A 19813-nucleotide genomic window follows, 5' to 3' on the forward strand; every position below is an offset into this window, starting at 1 on the left:
CGGCTCCCTCCGGCGGTCTGCAGAGGGCCTAAATATTGCCCAAATCGATGGGAACAGTGCTCAAATGGCATGGGAACAGCATGGGGAAGACCCCTGGAAGCATTTCTGACTCCCAGGTCACTGCTGTCAACAGCGTTGTCAGAGGTATTACGCCACTTTTACGGACTCACAATAAAACATATAAAAATGAAACCAAAATGGATTTTCCTGGGAAATATGTTAAGGAACATCCGTTCCACAATAATGACTTGTATATAAGGCAAAATAAATAACCAAAACCAAAAATACTCCTCCACACCTTAGGCTATGTTCACACGTAGCATTTTTGATGCGTTTTTGCACTTTTGTATTGCTTTCAACCGTGACAAATGCATTCACCGGGAAATGTCATTTTAACATTTTACAACTTTATCTGGCCATGTGGTGTGTGAGACATGATCAGACACATCCAGTTTCATTTATGAAGGAGGGACTCTGAAAGCCACAAAGCCTATTTTTATAAGGCCAGCAGTCAGCCCTCACTATTCTTAGAGAGCCATCAGCCGGCTATGCTTTGTTGTTCCCATTACTAAAAACTGGGTCTCCTATACTGTTATTGTGTATGCAGTGAGTGGCAGGGCTGCCAGAAATTTGGACGCACTCCAATACCCCTTTGAAAATTTGGATGCACCCCAATACCCCCTTGAAGAGACTTAGAGGAGGGCCTCCTGAAAACAATGTTCCCATTATTAGGAAGTGGATCTCTCATACTGTTTTCCTATGCAGTGAATTCAAGGACTGCCAAAAATTTGGACCTACTCCAATGCTCCTTGGAAGAGATGTAGAGGAGGGCCTCCTGAAACAAAATGTTCCCATTATTAGGAAGTGGGTCTCCCATTGTGTTTGCCTATGCAGTGAATGCAAGGGTTGCCAAACATTTGGAGGCACTCCAATGCCCCTTGCAAAAGATGTGAAGGTCAGAGGGCCTCCTGAAAACAATGTTCCCATTATTAGGAAGTGGGTCTCCCATTGTGTTTGCCTATGCAGTGAATGCAAGGGTTGCCAAAAATTTGGAGGACCTCCAATGCCCCGTGGAGGAGACGTTGAGGTCAGAGAGCCTTCTGAAAACAATGTTCCCATTATTAGGAAGTGGGTGTCCCATTGTGTTTGCCTATGCAGTGAATGCAAGGGTTGCCAAAAATTGGGAGGCACTCCAATGCCCCTTGGAAGAGACGTAGAGGACCTCATGAAAAAAATGTTCCCATTATTAGGAAGTGGGTCTCCCATAGTGTTGGCCTATGCAGTGAATGCAAGGGCTGCCAAAAATTGGGAGGCACTCTAATGCCCCTTGGAAGAAACGTGGAGGAGGGCCTCATAAAAAAAATTTCCCATTAGAAAGAAGCGGGCCTCCTATACTTGTAATGCCCATGCACTAAGTGTAAGGGTAGACAAAAATGTACCCCTGGGGGGTACACATGAATATACTGTATACATTTTTTTTTTACGGGCATTATAAACACCCTTTAAAAAAATGATGTGGGTGTTGCATCACGGACCACGGTCACCCTGGTGATATGGTGGTGGAGGATGAGGATGAGGAGAAGGAGGAGGACAAGAGCAAAAAGCCAAAAGCATGAACTGATGCAAACCCTCAAAAAACAGTGAAACTCCAGGTTGTGAGGTAGCAAAACACAAAAAATGCCAAGGTGGGTGAATACTTTTGTGAGCCACTGTAAAAGCCACAAAGTGCAGCGTGACCTGGAGAGTCTGCAGAGGGGTGACGTCACTAAGAAGAGGAGCAGAACGGCACTGGACACAAGAGAGAACAGTGGTTTGTGAGTATATTTCCTAAAAATTAAAAAAAAAATGTTAATTATAAAAAAAAAGATTTAAGTGCTTCTTTAAGGATTACTCGCACCAAATGTCTGATGGGTGCAAGAACAATGTGAAGAGTAAGACTGGATGTCCCATAGGGATCCCATTCATCATAGCCATATAATTCAAGATACAATGACTCCCTCTCTGTCTATGTCCAGTAAGCAACAGCACCAGGTTCTGGTGTAAATCACTCAGCTGTGTAAATCATTCTTCTTGATATTTTCTCCTAAAAGTTGTGTTCAGTCTGTTGGATGATTCTATGGACATTATGGAAACAAACACAGTGTTCTTAAGTTGATTAGCTTCAAAGCCTTGTAAAAACTTCCTGATGCTTAAAGTTCAGGATCTTGTGTTTTGGGCCCTAAAGGCATAGCTCCAACCATTCCGTCACAGCTTCTATACTCACCTTTCTGACGTCTTCATCACTCCGTACCGTCTCCTCAGTGGGAGGGGTATCTTCTCTCTAAATTAAATTTTACATCGGCTTCTGCTCTCTCTTACGATCAGGATATGAACTTGTATCTCGGTGCGCATAGGATGGTGCTCTCTCAAAGAGCCACAGCCCACAATGGTAGAGATAAGAGAATTTAGTAATCTTGACCTCTATTGCAGGCAATTAACACAGAAGCAGATTATACATATCCATAGAGATACATTGTGTATAGAAATGTATTTTTATGGTCCCTGTATACTGAGGTGAAGAAAAAGATTTTTTTTGTTCCTATAAAAGTAGTAAAAATAATAATGAGCCAGAATGTATTTTTTTTCTGTGAACCTCCTGAGGTCTCAAACCCACAACCTTAACATTGCAGATCAGCACTTAAGATGCTGAGCCAGAAGTTCTAGTGAAATCATGGGTAGAATTTTGTGTGCTTGATCTGTGTTGCAGGCAGTGACCCACAGGCAGATTATACTGCTAGAAATACACTACGTACAATGAATGTATTTGTATTTTAGAGGGAGAATAAGAGATTTTTTCATTCTATAAAATTACTAAAAAATAATAATGAAAAACACTTGATAATGTACAAAATTTTGCAATTTTTAATGTCTTTTTTAAAAAATGATGAACATCACAATTAAGCAAATAACACAAACATATTTGGTGTCCCTGTAACCGTAACGACCCGCACAACACAGCGATCAGGTTATTTATTGGGATCAGAAAATGACCTAAAAAAAATAGTGTGATTGATATTTTTTCTCTATTAAACCCTTAAAAATATAATAAAACTAATGCTGAGGCCGCATTCACAAGTAGCGTAATGCTGCTTTTTTTTCTGCAGGTGTCCTCACCACACAACACAATAACAATCTTCCCTGATTTTTATGCGTTTGCTGCATTTCTTTTCCCCTTAATTGATGCGATTTTGGGGCAGATATAAAGAAGATTTTTTATCGCTTTTTTAATAGTACAGAAAAGCTTTGATTCTGCGATTAAAAATGCAACAGTGGTTTTTATTCATGCGTTTTTGTTTTCAGAAGAAGCATATAGAGAAAAAAATGAACCAAAACTGCAGAGTTCACCATCGTCTTTAGACCACAGAGGGCGGAGATTTCATGGAATCACATTCACTTTGCTTTGAAATTTATAATTGTTCACATGTAGCGTAAATGCTGCATATTTTCTGCTGCTTTTTTCACACAAAAATTCTGCTGTGTTTAGCTGTCCAAGCAAAGTAGATGTGATTTCATAAAAACTGTATACGCTGTGCATCCAAGAACATAGATGAACTGTGCAGTTTTGATGCTTTTTTTTCTCTCTTGTCTTCTATGTGGAGTAGTGATAAGCGAGCACTAAAATGCTCAGGTGCTCGTTACTCAAGTGGAGCAAATCGTAATTCTCGGGTGCTCGACCTGAGTAACGAATATAATGGAAGTCAATGGGAAACCAAGTATTTTTCCAGCAGTGCCCACCCGGAGGTCTGGAGGGGTCTAAAAATTGCTCAAACCATGGGATATGTTCACACAGTGTTTATGCTGCATTTTTGCACGTTCACATTGCTTTCAATGGTGAAAAAAAGAATTTATGAAAGAGGGACTCTGAAAGTCACAAAGTTTTTTTTTCATGGCCATCAGGTGGCCCTCAAAATTTTTAGAGGGCCAGCAGTCGGCCCTCACTATTGTTAGAGGGCTATCAGGCGGCCCTCACCCTAATTTTAGAGGGCCAGCCACTGGCCCTCACTCAACAGTTTTAGAGGGCAAGCGGCCAGCCGTCACTAACCATTTTGGAGGGACATCAGCCAGCTATGCTTTGCATAGCCGTATATTGCTACGGGAATATAATTTACCCATCCGAGGTGGAAAAATTTAATTTTTCGTATTAAAACTGTAAAGTTTGAAACTTGGAAGGCCAACAGGAGGCCCTCACAATTTATAAAAGGCCATCAGGAAGCCCCCACCATTTTTAGGGCGCTAGCAGGCGTCTTGTGGATAGATGAAAACAAGATAGAGATTTTTGGTAAAGCACATCATTCTACTGTTTACTGTAAATTAAATGAGGCCTACAAATAAAATAACACAGTATTTACAGTCAAATATGGCAGAGGTTCAAAGATATTTTGTGGTTGTTTTGCTGCCATTGGCACTGGGTGTCTTGATTGTGTGCAAGGCATCATGAAATGTTAAGATTCCCAAAAGATTTTGGGTTGCAATGTAGTGCCCAGTGTCAGAAACCAGGGTATGCATCCAAGGTCATGGGTCTTCCATCAGGACAATAACCCCAAACATACTTCAAGAAGCACCCAGAAATGTATGGAAACAAAGCACTGGACAATTCAGAAGTGGTAATTCGAGCTCCAGTAGAGTAAAGTCTTCCACCACTACCTCTTACATACAGTTGGTACAGAGAAACTGTGAATGGACACATCAAATCAGTTAATTTTGCCTACTTTGATACATTTCTGAGTCCCGATCACTGTAATTCACTGATAGAGGACATTTAAACTCACAATGGCAAACCCACCAAAACTATAACAAACTCACTGACTGTGGTGGGCTAAAATAATATTAAAATGTAACCTTTAATGATAAATCATAAAATTATTTAACTTCATCTACCGTGCTTGTTTGCAGTCTATCCACAATATCCTAGTAAATGAATGTCAGGGTCATACTGCGGATAATAGTAAGGAAAAAATAGACACCCATGTGCCTTAATAGTAATCAAAACAGCCCACTAACCGGCTCACAACAAATCTATTTATGACTGTGTCAGAAATTTAAAGAGGAATTAATATCGAGCTCCTCACAGATATATAGTGAAGTTCTTACAGTGGCAACCAAAAGTTTTTCACTTTTTTTAAAAGTGTGATTACTTCTGTTTGACTGTTGTGATGCCATTTCCCTGGTGATGAATTGAAAGTGCATGAAGTTGTCATCATGTAAGACCTTAATTTTAACCAAAATGCTTTTCAATATAGGTATGGTCATTTAATTAAAGAAAATTAACTGCCAAAAATTTTGCATATACTATTTATTGATCAAAAAATAGAGAGTAATTCATTGCTTACAATGCCATAGCTTAGTATATTGTAGTATAATCTCTTGCTTTAATTACTACACCACAACGATGGGGCATTGAAACCACTAGGGTATTCACAACATCTTGAGGGATCTTGCTCTATTTCATTTGCAAATCTACAAACAATTCATCTTTATTGCTATGTGTACGGGCCCCAACTCATCGCTCTAACTCATCCCAAAGGTGCTCTGTAGGGTTTAAATCAGGTGATTGGCTTGGCCATTGCAACAGGTGAACATTTTTCTTTGCTAACCAATTTTTGACTAAATTGAATGTGTGCTTAAGACCATTGTCTTGCTGGGAGTTCCATTCTCCAGTATATTCTTGTACATGGTAGCATTCATATTTCCATCAATTCTATGCAGAGGGCTAATGCCAGATGCAGAAAAGCAGCCCCAATCCATGACACTGCCACCACCATGTTTTACCATGTTGTAGGTGTTTGGTAACTTACATCATTACATTTTCCAATTGGGTAGTATATATAGTGCTTGCCATCACTACCTAACAGATTGAACTTGTATTCATCTGACCACAGCACCTCAGACCAATCTGTCTCTTTCCATTGGCTGCGTTCTTTGGCAAACTCAAGTCAGACCTTCCGGTCCTTTGCAGACATGAAAAGATTCTTGACTGTAACTCGTGCGTTCAACCTCATATTCTTCTTTCGTGCGAAATCTGTATAGCACTTTTATGGACATCAGATACTGACTTTTTCTTAATAATGTGATCAACTCCTGAGGAAATTTTCCGGGTCGTCCACTTTTAGGTTTGTCAGCTGTTCCATAACCTTCTTTTTATTTCTTTAACCGGTTCCCGACCGCCCACTGTAGATAAACGTCGGCGCTTGCCGGGCTCTGTGCAGTGCCGACGTTTAAAAACGGTGGGTGGTCTCGCAGTGCTCAGGACCCCCAGGGTCCTGCAAGCACTGCGATTCCGGTGCAGAGCGTTAGCTCTGACAGGGTACATCATCGGGACCTGATTAGATCAGGTCCCAGTGATGTTAACCCTTTGCTGTCTTCTATATGCTGTGATCTATAGTGATCACGGCATATAGGAGACAGCAGGAACAGAGGGGGTCGTCATACTTACCTCCGAAGACCTCCGTTTCCTTCCAGGACCTGGGGTTGCTATGGCAGCTGGAGGTCACATGACCGCCTCCAGCTCTGCCATATATGGTGTCCTTCCTGTCTGACTTCAGCCTGTATGTAGCTGATGCCAGACAGGAAACTGACTGAAACAGTCAGTGAAGATCTCATATAATGTAATATATGTGTATTACATTACATGAGATCAGTGATCAGAAAAATAAAAATTAATGTCCCATACAGGGACTAAGTAAAAATGTAAAAAAAAGTAAAAAAAAAGTTTTTAAACTATTTAAAAAAAAAATCACAAAATAAATAAAAATAAATAAATGAAATATTAAACCAATAAATCCGTAAATTATTACAAAACCAAAAAAAGTACACATATTTGGTATCGCCGCGTCCGAAACAACCCGAGCTATAAAACTGTCACACTAATTAACTCCTTCTGTGCACACCGTAATAAAAATAAATAAAAAACGAAGAAAAAAAATATGCTTTTTCATCATATCGCCAAACAAAAAGTGGAAAAAAATGCAATCAAAAAGCAGAATAGAAATAAAAATGGTACCACTGAAAACGTCATCTTGTTCTGCAAAAAAAAGCCGCCATACAGCTCCATCAGCCAAAAAATAAAAAAGTTATAGCGCTCAGAATAAAGCAATGCAAAAAAAATATTTTTTTTTCTATAAAATTGTTTTATTGTGTAAAAGCGCCAAAACATGAAAAAAATACAGTAAGTGTAGTATCGCTGTAAACGTACTGACCCGAAGAATAACGCTGCCTGATCACTTTTACCACACGCAGAACGGCATAAAAAAAAACTCAAAAAACAATTCCTGAAGTGTTTGTTTTTGTTAACTTTACCTCCCAAAAAACGGAATAGAAAGCGATCAAAAAATGTCACGTGCCCAAAAATGGTTCCAATAAAAATTTCAACTCGTCCCGCAAAAAACAAGCCATCACATGACTCTATCGGCCGAAATATGGAAAAATTATAGCTCTCAAAATATGGTGATGCAAAAACTAGATTTTGCAAAAAAAAGCGTATTTTAGTGTGTGACAGCTGTCAGTCATAAAAACCCGATATAAATCTGGTATCTCTGTAATCGCACCGACCCGAAGAATAAAGTAATCTAATCAGTTATATCACACTAGGAACGGCATAAAAAATAAATAAAACAAATATTCTTCACCTGCTACTGATTTATTTATTATGTCTCCCAAAGATCCCAGTAAGGCTCTGCTCACATTTATCCTGTGTTCTGCGCTGAGCACTTACACCAGAGTTTCCGTGTAAATCTCTGAAATATGTGATTCAGCCAGAACCCATGACGGTAGATTCCCTGTAATGAGGCAGATATAGGCCACTGTGGACGCCATCTGGCCTGTGATCCCACGGTGTCATTTGTTTTAGACTTGCATAAAAGTGCGGTTGGCCACAGTTTTGTGCACTTCTGAAAAAAAGGACACCACTAAACAGAGGCCAGACGGAGTCCAGAGTAACTCTGCTGCCTCATTACAGTGAATGGATCCTGCAGGGGTTTCATCTGAATTACATCACTTGGAAAATTAGATGGAAACCCCGATGTAAGTGCTCAGCCTAGAGCGCCGGATAAATGTTACGTAAAATGTTCCCAATAAAAGCTTCAACTCAGTCCTCAAAAAAAGCTAGTCCCCACTCAGGTCCATCATCTGTTAAAAATATAAGGGACTTCCAAGTTACTGGTAGCAGAAAGGCTCTGGAAAAGCAAAATGGTCCTTGCCCCCCAAAAGAAATTCAGAAAATTTTGTGCTCCCAAATCCAAATGCCTATTCTACAATAATTTGTTCTCCAATTGTCAAATAGCGCTCCTTCCCCCTCAAATCTCACCGTATGGCTAAGTGGTACGATACAGCCACATATGGGGTATTGACACTTTTAGAAGAAATTGTGTGACACATTTCGGCACCATTTTTACCCATTGCCCTGTGTGAAAATGTAAAATCTGAGGGTAAAACATTTTTTTGTGGTAAAAATATAATTATGCTTTTTTCACTGCCCAATGGTATAAATTTAAAAATTAAAAAATGCTCACTACTTCCCTAGATGAATTCCTTGAGAGGTGTAGTTTACAAAATGGGGTCACTTGTGGGGGTTTCTGCTGTTTTGGCATGTCAGCGACTCTTCAAATGTGACATGGCGTCTGTGCCTATCCCAGCCAACATAGCGCTTCTTTCTCTTCCGAACCCTGCCGTACACCAAAGCAGTGATTTTCACCCACATATGGGGTATCGGCGTGTTCAGGAGAAATTGCACAACAAATTTCATGGTGCAATTTTTCCTGTTACCCTTATGATAATACAAAATTAGGGAATGAAAAACATTTTTTGAGGGAAAAATGTGAAAATTTTATTTTTACGGCTCAATATTATAAACTTCTGTGAAGCAGCTGGGGGTGCAAGGTGCTCACCACACATCTAGATAAGTTCCCTAAGGGGTCTAGTTTCCAAAATGGTGGCACTTGTGGGGGGTTTCCGCTGTTTAGGCACATTAGGGGCTCCCCAAATGTGACATGGCGTCCGCTAATTATTCAAACAAATTTTACATTCAAAAAGTCAAATGGCGCTCCTTCCCTTTCAAACCCTGCCATGTGCCCAAACAGTAATTTGCCTCCACATATGGGGTATCGGCATGTTCAGGAGAAATTGCACAACAAATTTCATGGTGCAATTTATCCTGTTACCCTTATGATAATACAAAATTAGGGAATGAAAAACATTTTTTGAGGGAAAAATGTGAAAATTTTATTTTTACGGCTCAATATTATAAACTTCTGTGAAGCAGCTGGGGGTGCAAGGTGCTCACCACACATCTAGATAAGTTCCCTAAGGGGTCTAGTTTCCAAAATGGTGGCACTTGTGGGGGGTTTCCACTGTTTAGGCACATCAGGAGCTCTCCAAACGCAACATGGCGTCCGCTAATTATTCAGACAAATTTTACATTCAAAAAGTCTAATGGCGCTCCTTCCCTTCCGAACCCTGCCGTGCGCCCAAACAGTGGTTTTCCCTCACATATGGGGTATCAGCACGCTCAAGAGAAATTGCACAAAAAAATTTGGGGTCCATTTTTTCATGTTACCCCTGTGAAAATAAAAAAATTGGGTCGAAAGTAACATTTTTGTGAAAAAAGTTAAATGTTAATTTTTTTCTTCCACATTCCAAAAATTCCTGTGAATCACCTGAAGGGTTAATAAAGTTCTTGAATGTGGTTTTGAGCACCTTGAGGGGTGCAGTTTTTAGAATGGTGTCACTTTTGGGTATTTTCTGTCATAAAGACCCCTCAAAGTAACTTCAAATGTGATGTGGTCCCTAAAAAAATGGTTTTGTAAATTTTGTTGGAAAAATTAGAAATCGCTGGTCAACTTTTAACCCTTATAGCTCCCTAACAAAAAAAAATTTGGGTTCCAAAATTGTGCTGATGTAAAGTAGACATGTGGGAAATGTTATTTATTAACTATTTTGTGTGACATATCTCTCTGATTTAAGGGCATGAAAATTCAAAGTTTGAAAATTGCAAAATTTTCAAAATTTTCGCCAAATTTCCGATTTTTTCACAAATAAACGCAAGTGATATCGAAGAAATTTTACCACTATCATGAAGTACAATATGTCACGAAAAAACAATGTCTGAATCAGGGGAATACGTTGAAGCGTTCCAGGGTAATTACTTCATAAACTGGCAGTGGTCAGAATTGAAAAAATTGGCCCGGTCACGAAGGCAAAAACAGGCTCTGGCGCGAAGTGGTTAATAAAGGTGACACGTGACTCTGAGAACAGTTGAATTCCATGGCTACCTCTTTTTGGCTTTTGCCTGATTTCACACTCAGAATAATAAGCTTCCTGATATCTGGTGATAAATTTGGCTTTGTTTTTGCCATGTTTTAACCTAAAAACACATGCCTAACAAAAAAATAGACAAAATTCGACTACCCATGACAAAATATGCAAAACATTTGACCCAGAAAATATTAAAAAATAACACATAAAGGGATAAAACAATGTCAAACACAATTTTCATTCTTATAGCTGACAACCATGTGCTTCCGGTTTACTAAAATCATCAAGAAAATTGCATCACAACAACCAGACAGAAGTAATCACAATTTTTGAAAAAATGCTAAACTTTTGGTCGCCACTGTAAAGATAAGATAATCTTTTACACTTTGCCGTATCATTAAGATTGGATTGTATAACACTAAAGTGTCCAGTATATCAGAACTAAGTACACTTAAGCAAACCTTCTACACTCTTTTAAGAAGTTCTAGTATTGTAGAATAGTGGTTAATTGATGTACAGGTGCATCTCACTAAATTAGAATATCATCAAAAAGTTAATTTATTTCAGTTCTTCAATACAAAAAGAGAAACTCATATATTATATAGAGTCATTACAAACAGAGTGATCTATTTCAAGTGTTTATTTCTGTTAATGTGGATGATTATGGCTTACAGCCAATGAAAACACAAAAGTCATTATCTCAGCAAATTAGAATACTTTATAACAACAGTTTGAAAAATGTTTTTAAAATCCGAAATGTTGGCCTACTGAAATGTATGTTCAGTAAATGCACTCAATACTTGGTCGGGGCTCCTTTTGCATCAATTACTGAGTCAATGTGGCGTAGCGTGGAGGCGATCAGCCTTTGGCACTGCTGAGGTGTTATGGAAGCCCAGGTTGCTTTGATAGCAGCCTTCAGCTTGTCTGCATTGTTTGGTCTGGTGTCTCTCATCTTCCTCTTGACAATACCCCATAGATTCTCTATGGGGTTAGGGTCAGACGAGTTTGCTGGCCAATCAAGCACAGTGATGCTGCTGTTTTTAAACTAGGCATTGGTACTTTTGGCAGTGTGGACAGGTGCCAAGTCCTGCTGGAGAATTAAATTTCCACCTTGAAAAAGCTCATCATCAGAGGGAAGCATGAAGTGCTCCAAAATTTCCTGGTAAGTGGCTGCTCTGACTTTGGTCTTGATAAAACACAGTGGACCTACACCAGTAGATGACATGGCTCCCCAAACCATCACTGATTGTGGAAACTTCACACTAGACCTCAAGCAGCTTGGATTGTGTGCCTCTCCACTCTTCCTCCAGACTCTGGGACCTTGATTTCCAAATGGAATTTGGAACTCTGGGACCTTGTGGAGCGTGTCAATGACTGACTTCTGGACATCTGTCAAGTCAGCAGTCTTCCCCATGATTGTGGAGCCTACTGAAACAGACTAAGGGACCTTTTTAAAAGCTTAGGAAGCCTTTGCAGGTGTTTTTTGTTAATTATTCTAATTTACTGAGATAATGACTTTTGTGTTTTCATTGGCTGCAAGCCATAATCATCAACATTAACAGAAATAAATACTTGAAATAGATCACTCTGTTTGTAATGACTCTATATAATATACGAGTTTCACTTTTTTAATTCATGAAATAATTAAGAAAAAAAGGGCTTCCCTATATTGTTGTGTCCGGCCAGGTACAAATAGGCAGCTCGTGGTTGGGGGCAGCCCGTTCCTGCCTGCTGTACCTGGCTGGACCCAAATATAGTGCGAAGCGCCACGTCAATTTTTTTTAAATTATTTCATGAAATAATTTTTTAAAAAAAGGGCTTCCCTATATTGTTGTGTCCGGCCAGGTACAAATAGGCAGCTGGTGGTTGGGGGCAGCCCATTCCTGCCTGCTGTACCTGGCTGGACACAAATATAGGACGCAGCCCCACATCAATTTTTTTTTAATTATTTCATGAATTTCCTGAAATAATTAAAAAAAAATTGACGTGGGGCTTTGCACTATATTTGTGTCCAGCCAGGTACAGCAGGCAGGAACGGGCTGCCCCCAACCACCAGCTGCCTATTTGTACCTGGCCGGATACAACAATATAGGGAAGCCCTTTCTTTCTTTATTATTTCATGAATTTCATGAAATAATTAAAAAAAAAAAAACGTGGAGCTTTGCCCTATTTTTGTGTCCAGCCAGGTACAACTAGGCAGCTGGTGGATGGAATCTGCAGCGCAGGGAGGCCCAAGCTTTCTGCCCCCCCCCCCGGTGTAAATTGCAGTCCGCAGCCACCCCGGAAAATGGCGCGTTCATAGAAGCTGGATGCTGTACCTGGCTGGCATACAAAAATATAGCAAAGCCCACGTCAAGATTTTTGGGAAAAATTAATTAAAAAATAAATAATAATTTAGGGACTGCATCTTTATTAACTCCTCAAATGTCATTTAGTGTTAAAATAAAGGATTTATTTAAAAAAAAAATTGGCGTGGGATGCCCCATAATTTTAGTCTCTAGCGGAGGTTAAGCAGACGGCTGGGGAAGATGTTTGAAGCCTGGGAAGGGGGTAATACCCATGGAGCTTCCCAGACTACTAATATCAGCCCCCAGCTGAATACCTAGCCTTTACTAGCTATTAAAATGGGGAACCCCCCCAAAAAATTGATGTGGGGTCCCCCCTATTTTAATAGCTAGCAAAGGCTAGGCAGACAGCTGGGGGCTGATATTAATAGCCCAGGAAGGGTGCCATGAATATTGGCCCCCTCCCAGGCTAGAAACACCAGCTGTCAGCCGCCCCAGAAATGGCGCATCCATAGGATGCGCCAATTCTGGCACTTAGCCTCGCTCTTCCACGCTGCCCTGGTGCGGTGGCAGGGGGTAATAGGGCTGGGGTTCATGTCAGCCCCAGCTGCCATGAAGCCCAGGTTAGTAATGATGGGCGTCTATAAGACACCCCATTACTAACCTACAAAGTGTTAAAAAGAAAAAACACACTACACCCAGAAAAAAATAATTTATTTGAAATAAAACACACAATTTTATTAAATTCTTAGTTTACTAAAAAAAAATAGTTACCTGTCCACGTTCCTGCGCTGATCTCCCATGCACAGCTGTCACATCTGGAGATGGTGACAGCTGTGCATGGCTGCTGTAAGTTCACACTGCCGGGAACACGTCCGCTCCCGGCAGCGGGAGCCACTGACTGAGGTCACCGGAGTGCATTCAGTCAGCGCAGCTCTGGAGACCTCCTTTACGGCATTGCTGTACCGTGGGAATTTCTCACGATACAGCAGGGCCGTAAAGGAGTTGACCGGAGCAGCGCTGCCTGAACTCCGGTGAACCCGCTTATGCAATGACGGGGCTGCTTTACGGCCCCGTCATTCTAGCGGCGGCAGCGGTTCAGAGCGGTCACATTCTATGTGGCTGCTCTGAACTGGAGATCTTCGTGGGACACTCGTGGACTACTACGGAGGGGTAAGGATAAGGTTGTGGTTTATTATTTTATATTTTATTACAGGAGATCGATGGCTTCGGGGAATTAGGTGTCTAGGTGAGTATAGGTGTAGTTTTTTATTTTTTACTTTATTTTAGGTGGCGATCGGCAGGGACAGGTAATGTATGAACTAATTTATTGTAGGCAACCACTGGGCACCAATGACATGTATTTAAAATTTATTGGGGACACAGTAGGGCAATTTAAATAGCAGGATCAGGCTGATGGGAACTACTGCTCCCATCAAGCTGATCCTGCTGGCACGAGTGGACGGGGGACAGACATAGACCGATGGGAGTAGTAGTGTCACATCGGCCTATGTCTGCCTGCACGCACACACCCGCACACATCACTCAGACACCGCACACACCCGCAGACATCGCACAGACACTGCACACACCCGCAGACATCGCACAGACACCGCGCACACCCACACACATCGCACAGACACCGCACACACTCGCAGACATCGCACAGACACCGCGCACACCTGCAGACATCGCACAGACACCGCACACACCCGCAGACATCGCACAGACACCCACACACACCAATCATGACGGGTCTGGGAGGTGAGGCTGACCTGTGCGACCGTGGGAAAGTTCATGTGAGTTCATGCAATGCAGTCAAGCATGAACTCACATGAACCCTCTGAGGGCACCGCGGCGACTTCAAATGAACAGCTGACTGGCATCACCTGATACCGCAGCTGTTCATTTGAAATAACCGGCGGGAAAGCGCAGCACAGAACGGGGAAGCCGGCGGTGAAGTCTTTTCACTGCCGGCTTCCCCGCCGGGTCCTTCGCTCCCCGCTCCTTGGTGCTGCGCTCCCCGCCCGGTCCTAACTTACGATCGGGATGGGAGGTGGCGAGGGGAGCGGAGGATCGGGGTGGGAGGCTGCGGGGAAGCAGTATGGGGTTGTGTGATTGTTTAAAAGCCGGCGGCTTTTTACCGCGCGCCGGCTTTTAAACAATCAGGAGAATTCTCCCACGCTGTGATGGCATTCTGATGACAGGCTGGATCGCAGCTGAGCGCTGCCATCCAGCTTGTCATCCTTCAGAGAAACGGCAGAGCGCAGGCATTATGGGAACTTCCGATTCCGGTATTCGATATTGTAAAAGTATCGGAATTAAGTATCGGAATTCCGATACCGCGAATATCGGCCGATACCCGATATTTCAGTATCGGAATGCTCAACACTACTCATAACTAGTGTTGAGCCACCCCCGTAGTGTTCGAGTTCGGTTCGGTTCGTCGAACACCCGTGTGTTCGCCGAACTGTTCGTCGAACTGTTCGTCGAACACCTTCGAACACCGTTAAAACCAATGGCAGGCAAACAAAAACACATAGAAACACATAGAAAACACCTTCAAAGGTGTCCAAAAGCTGACAAACTGCTCAGAAGACATAACTAACACATGGAAAAGTGACAAGTACATATAGTCATGCGAAAAGAAAAGAGGTGGAGGAGTAAAAGGAGGGGGAGACACAGATATAGGCATGTCATGCCCTTCTAAAATCCAAAAAGTGAGAAGCCGAGACGGCCAGTCCGCTCCTGCCCGTGCCACCTCCGTGTCGCCGGGTTTGTGCCAGAGCCGCGGTGAACCCTGACGGCCAGCCCCCCTCTCCCAATACTGGTGCCTGTCCGCTGGTGGGTCGAGAGAGCCCCCCTGTGGTGGAGGCAGCTCTAAGCTTTTTAATTTAAATTGTCCCTCTAATTTGAATGAATACACTTTAAATCCATTTACAAGGATCTATTGGAGGGCAAGTCTCATGCCAGCAGCCGCGTAATTCCAGCTCCAGTAGCGTCCACTAAAGCTGCTGCAGTTAAAAAGCTTTTATAAGGATCGAGCTCGGCTGTCCACCGCAAGGCATCCTAGTGCCAGTCCCAGCCCCTATGCCTTGGGGTGCCTCCTGATGCTCTTCACTGAGTATCCCGTGGTCCCGAAGCATTTCCTTTGAAAAAATTAAGTGTCCAAACTACAGGTGGTGTAGCTTGCTTAACAGCCGGGATAATCCGCTGACTAGCAGACACTGCTACTAGGCACAAAGTATTTCCTGGGCTAGATGCAGTTAAAAATTTGTAAGTAGATACTCTCGTTGGATGCTGAGAAAGCATTCCATAAGGTCTCCTGGCACGCCATATATGATTCTCTTAAAAAGCTTGGGGTAGGGGTCTAGGGGACCCTTTTATAGCCAAAATCACGGCCCTGTATCACAATACGTCACCTAGGCTGAAGATAAATGGAACTGTAGCACCGAGGGCTCGGTTGCTACAGACGTATTGCACCTCACCCAGAGGTGTGATATCTCACTCTCAGATAAGGATGGAGTGTGGATCAGGACCCGACACCTGCATGCATTACACCACATTGCCGTGGGGCAGGGCGACCAATATGCCCCTGAGATGGGCACGACAGTCCCTGTCCCTGGCTGGAGTGGGGGGAGGGAACACTGAGGAAGGGGAACCCTGCAGTGCAGGAGCAGGGAGGAAGCAGTTCCTGGGTGCATTGAGAAGGGAGTATAAAAGGTGGGCACCATCTTAGTTCAGTGCAGAGAAGTCTGAGCAGAAGTGGCAGGGAGCAGGGGCTCTGCATGAGCTCTGCTCCGGAGGCGGGCCTAGTAACAGAGGCCCAGGCCTGCAAGAGGGAGAAGGAAGGAAGAGGAGCGGAGAAGGCTCCAGGAACGAGGAATGAAGGGATCCCAGGGGTGCGGACGGGCGAGTCGCCACCGCACGCCCGAATCCACCTGCGTGGAGGGGTCAGGCCAAAGGGGGAGACCGGTCCCCGAACTAGTGGAGGCAGGAAACGACCCTCAGCTAGAAACCGGAGGCTCTGACATTTTATGTGGCGCAGCCCCTTGCTCCACCTGCTAGGAAGGCACCACATAGGGTCAGGGAAACTGGCGCCAAGTTTACCAAGAGGAGGCCCGAGGCAGCCGGACAGAAGTGTTGGTAAGAAAGGCCAGACAAAGGACACACAAAGGGGGTCCTGTGAAGCGCTCCAAAGTTATCTGGGAGTTGTCTGAGCCCCTCACCTGGTGAGCACAGTACGACGTGGGCAGCCGTTACCTGCAGACGTGGTCTGGATAATAAGAACTGTGAGTAAAGGCCCTGAACTGCATCACTGACTCCGTGTCGTTACTGCTGCTGCCCTGCACCATCACCCCCATCCTCCGCATACACTGCCCTGAGGCTATACTCCTCCCGTGGGGAGTTATGCTACGCTCTGCTGCACCCACAACACCAGCCTTAGCGGTCTGCCCTGTAGCGGCGGTTCACTCTGACCGCAATCCACGGGTGGCGTAGTCGGACATTTAAACATCAAAACCACATAAATAGTTCCGCCACTGGTTTGACCGCCCTGAGCCACGGAACCGGATCGCCGCCACGAAGACTACAACCACCAGCATCAACCAAAAAGGGTCCGGCTCCGGGTGTCCCAAGGCCCAGGGGGTGCGTCAGAATATTTTCATCACCTTTCACAATCACCAATGGGACAAGGCAGGGATGTCCTCTGTCCCCTCTCTTATACATCCTAGTGACGGAGCACCTGCTCTCATCAATTCGCCATAACCCCAATATTAGGTGGATTGAGGTGGGAGGCACCGAGTACAAGTGCTCTCTATTTGCTGATGATGTCCTAGTATATATCACTCAATCACATATATCCATCCCTGCTGTTATGGCTGAAATAGATCACTTTGTTACATGGTAAAATTTTAAAATCAATGCAGCGAAGTCTGAGGCCCTCGATGTCTCCCTCCCTAAATCCATATAGGATTCCATCCAGTCCAACTTTCCCTTTGCCTGGCCCTCACAGGGTATCAAATACTTAGGAATTCCTATTCATAGAGACCTCTCCCATCTATGTTATCTTAATTTTGGGCCCTTTATTGAACAATTCCATACAGACCACGGTTGGCAAGTTGGAACTGTGAGATTCACTACGTGCACCACTGGTATTTTGTGGAAAAGCACATGTAAGATTCTGCAACAGTCTCTGCTGATACTCCTGCATGCGTGCATCCCTTTCTATGGCAGGAATAATTTCTGCAAATTTACTTTTGAACCGGGGATCTAACAGTGTGGCAACCCAGTAGTCAGGATTATTTCTAATTCTCACAATTCGAGGGTCATGTTGCAGGTAGTGCAGCAAGAAGGCACTCATGTGTGTTGCGCATCCAGGAGCACCAAGTCCCTGTTGTGTTGGTGGCGAGGTAACAATCATGCTTCCTTCCTCTGTCCTCTCCCCCCAACCTCGCACAACAGAAATGTGATCAAGGTCTCCCTCATCTGATGAGTCTTCCATCAGTTCGTCCTCCACTTCTTCCTGGGCTCCTGCACCTTCCTCACTAGTTTGGCTGCTACCATGCGCCCTGGTAAAATCATCTCCCCCACCCTCACATGCCTGCCGCCCTGGTGCTGCCGACCGTCTGGACCTTGCAGATGTTAGCCCTTCCGCATACAACTCCTCCTCCTCTACTTCCTCCACCTCCTCTTGTGCCACCACCTGACTTCGAATTCTGTTTAACATGTGCTCCAGCATGTAAATCACCGGAATAGTCATGCTGATAATGGCATCGTCAGCACTAAACATCTTCGTCGCCATTTCAAAACTGTGCAGAAGGGTGCATAGGTCCCTGATCTGAGACCACTCCTCCAGCGTGATTTGCCCCACCTCTGAATCTCGTTGGCCCAGGCTATACGTCAGAACGTATTGCACCAGGGCTTGTCGGTGCTGCCACAGTCGCTGCAACATGTGCAGAGTTGAATTCCACCGGGTAGGCACATCGCATTTTAGCCGGTGAAGTGGCAGGCCCAACGACTTCTGTAGAGATGTAAGTCGCTGAGCTGCGGGATGCGAACGGTGGAAGTGAGCACACAGCGACCGTGCCCTCTGCAGAAGGCCATCTAGTCTGGGATAGTGGGCTAAAAATTGCTGGACAACCAGGTTCAACACGTGAGCCATACAAGGCACGTGTGTGACATTGCCCCGGTGAAGGGCCGCACCCAGGTTTGCAGCATTGTCGCACACGGCCTTCCCTGGTTTCAGGTCCAGTGGAGACAACCATTCATGAAATTGGTTCTCCAGAGCTGACCACAACTCCTCAGCTGTGTGACTCACATTTCCCAGACATTTCAATGTAAAAACCGCCTGATGACGTTGAGCCCTACTGCCAGCATAGTAAGGAGGTGTGCAGGATCCCTTCTGCGCAGTTAGAAAGCTTGTGGCATGACCAGACAGGCTTTGGGTGCAGGTGGAAGACCGAGAGGAGGTTGAGGAGGCAGAAGCAGTGGAGGAAAAATGACATAAAGAGGATTGACGCACAACTCGTGGGGACGGCAAGACTTGGACAGCAGCCCCTTGTCCTGCTGTCACCATAGTTACCCAGTGCCCAGTCAGCGACATGTAACGCCCCTGTCCATGCCTACTCGTCCAAGTGTCTGTGGTGAAATGCACCCTGTCACACACAGAGTTTCTCAAAGAAGCGGTGATGTTGTGTGCGACATGCTGGTGGAGCGCAGGCACACCTTTCTTTGAGAAGTAGTGCCGACTGGGCATCTGGTACTGGGGCACTGCGACGGACATAAGGTCTCGAAAATCCTCTGTGTCCACCAGGCGGAAAGGCAGCATTTCTGTAGCCAAGAGCTTGCAGATGGTGAAATTCAACCTCTTAGCTTTCTCATGGCTAGGAGGAAATGGTCTTTTACTTGTCCACATCTGAGGGACCGAGGGCTGGCTATTGTGCTTAGACGGGGTTGATAAGGGTGTCCCCGGCAAACTGCCGGTCTGTGAGGAAGATGCAGGCGGACATGTTAGGTTGCCTTGATCCAAAGGTGGTGCTATCGATGTCGGACAGCGCTCAAGACCAGCTGGTGTTACCACCTCCAAAGAAAATGATGACCTGCCAATCACGCTGGCTGTTCCCCTTCCCAACACGTCTATTCCCCTTTCCACCAGCAGCAGGCCTTTTTCCACTCATTTTGGTGGTTAACTAATTCACAACTCTGGAGTTGTTTGCACAAAAAAACAATGGATGGTAACC

The sequence above is a fragment of the Phyllobates terribilis genome, unplaced genomic scaffold (genome assembly GCF_046119375.1).
Source record: "Phyllobates terribilis strain yellow unplaced genomic scaffold, ASM4611937v1 Scaffold_5__5_contigs__length_657084704, whole genome shotgun sequence".
NCBI lineage: Eukaryota > Metazoa > Chordata > Amphibia > Anura > Dendrobatidae > Phyllobates > Phyllobates terribilis.